Raw genomic sequence first — 6,000 nt, forward strand, 5'->3', positions numbered from 1 at the left:
AGAGCGCGCTTGTGGTGGTGATACCGACGAGCAGCTTAATCGGAGAGAGTTTTGAAGTGTTGCAGGTAGGACTATTTCTCTACTGAAGAAGCAACGCGACGAAGAAGGACAGCAAGTGTCACATTGTCAAACAACGGGCACCGAGTTTACAACGTAACACATGAGGTGTGTTCTACAGGTATAACAGGTATATTTTTCATTCCTTTTTGTGATAGTTTTTCTTGCTAGGTAAAATGGATGAAGAGATGGGAGAACGAGTACCAGACCCTCCCCCTAAGCCTTATGCTGAAAATGTAAATCCGACTAGAATTAAAATTTACCCAGAGTCGTCAACGGGACCATGGATTGTATTTATTAGGCGTAAAGTAAAGGCGCTAAATATTATTCAAATTTCTAAAGATTTGACTTCGCGATTCTCGGATGTAAAAGAGATCGTCAAAGTCAATAAAGATAAAATACGCATTGTCGTTGGTAGTCTCAAACAAGCCAATGCAATTGCTTCTTGCGAGCTTTTTACGCGTGAGTATAGAGCGTATATTCCTTCAAAGGAAATTGAAATTGATGGGGTCATCACAGAATCGAGTTTGACTGTTGATGACTTAGTTAAGCATGGGGTTGGTCGTTTCAAAGACACCATACTTAAAGACGTAAAAATACTTGAATGCAAGCAATTGCATTCAGTATCACACGAAGGAGATAAAAAAGTTTATCGACTGTCTGACTCATTTCGAGTGACTTTCGCTGGGTCTGCGCTGCCCAACTATGTCATTATCGATAAGATTCGTCTCCCTGTTCGCCTTTTTATCCCTCGTGTAATGAATTGCCTTAATTGCAAACAGCTTGGCCACACAGCCACTTACTGTTCCAATAAGGCACGGTGTGGCAAATGTGGGGGTTCTCATCAAGAGGATACATGCAATGAAAATTCAGAAAAATGTTTAATGTGCGGAGAAAACTCACATGAGCTCTCTGCATGCCCCATTTATAAATTGCGTGAGGATAAAATTAAACGATCCTTGAAGGAGAGGTCTAAGCGCTCCTATGCAGAAATGTTGAAAAATGCTACCCCTAAACCCATCTTCTTAGAAAACACTTACGCATCTCTATTTTCGGAACAGTCTGACTCTGACGGAGCGTGCGAAGGTACATCATTTGTTTTACCCGGAAATTCCAGAAAAAGAAAACAGTCTTCTTTTCCCAAGCTGCCAAGAAAGGGCCTTAAAATTTCTCCACCAATAGATAAACTGCGCCCAAAACCGAAAAATTCCGATTCAAAACCGAAATCAATTCCGCCCGGTTTTGGGAACGTACAATCCAAACAGAACACCATTACTGGAAATAATAAAATTTCGACTACCTCTGAGCCTCAGCCGGGGGTAGGATTATTGAAATTTTCTGAAATTGTTGATTGGATTTTTAAAGCATTCAATATTTCTGAACCACTAAAGAGTATACTTTCAGCTTTCCTCCCAACAATTAGAACATTTTTAGAGCAGCTGATTGCTCAATGGCCCATCCTTGCAGCGATTGTATCTTTCAATGGGTAATTCACCTCCTCCAATGAAAGATTCCATCACTGTTTTACAGTGGAATTGCAGAAGTATCATACCTAAAATTGATTCCTTAAAAATTTTACTGCATAATTTAAAATGCGATGCTTTTGCTCTATGTGAAACATGGCTTACCTCAAACATTAATTTCAACTTAAATGATTTCAACATTATTCGCCTAGACCGAGACACCCCGTATGGAGGAGTGCTTCTAGGAATTAAAAAGTGCTATTCTTTCTATAGAATTAACATCCCCTTGTTTGCGGGCATTGAGGCTGTTGCTGTCCAAACGAACATTAAAGGCAAAGACATGTCTATCGCTTCTATATATATACCTCCCAAAGTTCAAATTGGACAACGTCAAATTTTTGAGGTAGTGGAATCCATGGCTGCTCCGCGTCTGATACTGGGAGACTTCAACTCGCACGGAGTATTGTGGGGTTCCCTCTACAATGATAATCGATCCTCTTTGATTTACAATGTTTGTGACGAATTTAATATGACAGTTTTAAATACTGGCGAAACAACACGCATCCCCAGACCTCCTGCACGTCCAAGTGCATTAGATCTATCTCTGTGCTCGACATCACTTCGGTTAGATTGCACGTGGAAGGTTGTACCTGATCCTCACGGTAGCGATCATTTGCCAATCGTTGTTTCAATTAACAGTGAATTAGGCCTTACGAATTCAATCAATGTTCCTTATGACTTAACACGAAATATTGATTGGAAAACATACGAAACATTAATTTCCACTTCTCTTGCTTCGACAGAAGAGCTACCCCCTACCGAAGAATATGAATTCCTGGCGGGTTTAATTATTGAAGCAGCAGAACAAGCCCAAACGAAATGCAATCCTGGAATGACAATAAATAGACGGCCCCCTAATCCTTGGTGGGACAAAGAGTGCTCTGATGCATATGAAGCTAAACAAGTTGCCTACAAAGAAATTATGAAACAGAAAGGGGGTATACGTGAGAACTTTGAAAATTATTTCATTTTGCAAAACAAATTTGACAGTATACGTCGTGCCAAAAAATCTAGTTATTGGAGACACTTCGTTAATGGCTTGTCAAGAGAAACATCAATGAGTACTCTTTGGAACACAGCCAGAAGAATGAGGAATCGAAACGTGACTAATGAAAGCGAAGATTTTTCGAATCGTTGGATATTTAATTTTGCCAAGAAAATTTGTCCCGATTCTGCTCCTGCGCAGAAAATCACTCGCGATGCTCCCACAAGTAACGATTTCATAGATTCGCCTTTGACAATGATGGAATTCTCAATTGCACTCCTCTCATGCAACAATAATGCTCCGGGACTAGACAGAATTAAATTCAACTTGGTGAAGAATCTGCCTGACCTAGCAAAAAGACGCTTGTTGAATTTATTCAATAAGCTTCTTGAGCAGAACATTGTCCCGCACGACTGGAGACAAGTGAGAGTTATCGCTATTCCAAAACCGGGAAAACCAGCCTCCGATCATAACTCGTATCGACCGATTGCAATGTTATCCTGCATCAGGAAATTGTTGGAAAAAATTATCCTACGACGTCTCGACAATTGGGTTGAGGCGAACGGCTTGCTATCAGATACCCAGTTTGGTTTTCGGAGGGGAAAGGGAACGAATGATTGTCTGGCGCTACTTTCGTCAGAAATCCAACTAGCTTACGCAAAAAAAGAACAAATGGCGTCTGTGTTCTTAGACATAAAAGGAGCATTCGACTCTGTCTCCATTGATGTTCTCTCAGAGAAACTACATCAATGTGGTCTTTCACCAATATTAAATAATTATTTATACAACTTATTGTCAGAAAAGCACATGCATTTTTCATATGGCGATTTGGCAACATTCAGAATAAGTTACATGGGCCTCCCACAAGGTTCTTGTTTAAGCCCCCTTCTCTACAATTTTTACGTGAATGATATTGATAATTGTATTGTCAGCCCATGCACTCTAAGGCAACTTGCAGATGATGGCGTGGTTTCTGTTACAGGACCAAAAGCCTTAAATTTACAACAACCACTGCAAGATAGTTTGGATAATTTATCAAGTTGGGCTTTGAAGTTAGGCATCGATTTCTCTACGGAGAAAACAGAGTTGGTTGTTTTTTCAAGGAAGCGTGATCCAGCTCAGCTTCAGCTTCAGTTGGTTGGTAGAACGATAGCCCAAGTCCTGACTTTTAAATACCTTGGAATTTGGTTCGATTCTAAAGGCACATGGGGAGGCCACATTAGGTATCTAATAACGAAATGCCAACAAAGGATAAATTTTCTGCGAACAATAACTGGATCATGGTGGGGTTCTCATCCAAGTGACATGATAAGATTGTATCAAACAACAATACTTTCAGTAATGGAATATGGGTGCATCTGTTTCCGTTCAGCTGCGAACACTCACATTATTAAACTGGAACGGATACAGTATCGCTGTTTACGAATTGCCTTAGGTTGCATGCAGTCGACCCATACGATGAGTCTTGAAGTACTAGCGGGAGTTCTTCCTTTAAAAGACCGATTCTGGGATCTCTCTTCTCGTTTACTTATTCGATGTGAGGTTATGAACCCACTGGTAATTGAAAATTTTGAAAGACTTGTCGAGCTTCAACCCCAAACCAGATTCATGACAGTGTATTTCAATCACATGTCACAAGAAATAACGCCTGCTAAGTATGTTCCCACATACGTCAATATACTAGATATTCCTGAATCCACTTTATTCTTCGACACGTCCATGCAAGCAGAGATTCGTGGAATTCCGGATCATCTACGCTCGCGGGAGATCCCTAAAATATTCACAAGTAAATATCAACACATAGACTGCCTTAAAATGTTTTACACTGATGGGTCACGAATCAGTGAGGCCACTGGTTTCGGTATTTTCAACAATAATTTTTCAATTTCTCTCAAACTTGCAGAACCCGCCTCTGTTTATATAGCGGAACTAGCAGCAGTTCACTATAGTTTGCAAATAATTAATACTTTACCCCCGAACCATTACTTTATCCTCACTGATAGTCTCAGCACAATTGCAGCTCTACGCTCAAAGAGGATTGATAATCACGATCCATTCTTTTTGGGGAAGATACGAGAATCTCTGAGTAACCTGACAAGAAAATGTTATAAATTTACCCTAGTGTGGCTCCCCGCCCATTGCTCTATTGCGGGCAATGAGAAAGCTGATAATTTAGCCAAGATTGGTGCACTAGATGGTGAAATATATGAAAGACCCATCGCTTACAATGAATTTTATAGCGCTTCTCGACAGAGGACACTTGCTAGTTGGCAAACATCTTGGGACAATGGAGATATGGGACGATGGCTACACTCAATTACCCCTAAAGTATCAACGAAGGCATGGTTCAAAGGATTGAATGTAAGTCGGGACTTCATCCGTGTGATGTCTAGGCTCATGTCCAATCATTATACTTTAGATGCGCATCTCCGTCGTATTGGGCTCGCTGAGGGTAATCATTGTGCTTGTGGAGAAGGTTACCATGACATTGAGCATGTTGTTTGGTCCTGCACTGAATATCGTGAAGCCAGATCACAATTAGTAGATTCTTTACAAGTCCGAGGAAGACCAATCCATGTTCCTGTTAGAGACATCCTGGCGTATCGCGATCTTCTATACATGGAACTTATCTATCATTTTCTAAAAACAGCGTCTGTCAAAATTTAATTAAATTCATCTCCTCATACTCTCATCCAAAGCTAATCATTCACCAATTAAAGTGTCCTAGAATATTTAGTTTTTAAATTTAGACAATAACAGAAAAAAAGTAAATAAATACACCCGAAAATACTAGATCAGTATGAAATACAACAATGTAAGGAAAAAAGCAAACAATAAAGTGATTTCAGTGTTAGTTTTAGACAAAGTACTAGTATAGTTAAAATTAGTCTTAAGGATTTTTGTAACGTGCTATGTAAAAAAAGAAACTGGCGTAAAAAGCTATTGCAAATGCCGTGTCAAATAAACGTATGAAAAAAAAAAAATGATATATTATACATTTCATTTTGTTTGCATTTTTACCTGCGAAATTGCGATCAAACGCGTGCAGGGGCGGCGAAACACTTTACGCCCGAGTGGGTAGAAAGCATAGGGTGAGGGGTCCATTAGTATGGATTTTTTCCCTATTTCGCAATGCACACGCTTACATTAAATTCATATTAAATCACGTTCGTTTATGCAAATGGAATTGTAGTACAACGATGTTTTCAAATGTGTGTAGTGCGAGATACATGCGTTGCGCATCTAAATTTTTTGAAATGGTTCAAAATTTCGAGTGGGTAATTATCCACTCGGTTATTTTCGAGTGGGTAGTACTACCCATACTACCCACGCTTTCTGCCGGCCCTGAACGCGTGGGTACGTTTGTACCCCAGTGCAACGTTTCAACTTAGAATTTCTAAGGTAAAAAGTGAGTGTAACGTTCTAGGGTTAATT

This window comes from Topomyia yanbarensis, chromosome 2, assembly GCF_030247195.1.
Source record: "Topomyia yanbarensis strain Yona2022 chromosome 2, ASM3024719v1, whole genome shotgun sequence".
Classification (NCBI taxonomy): domain Eukaryota; kingdom Metazoa; phylum Arthropoda; class Insecta; order Diptera; family Culicidae; genus Topomyia; species Topomyia yanbarensis.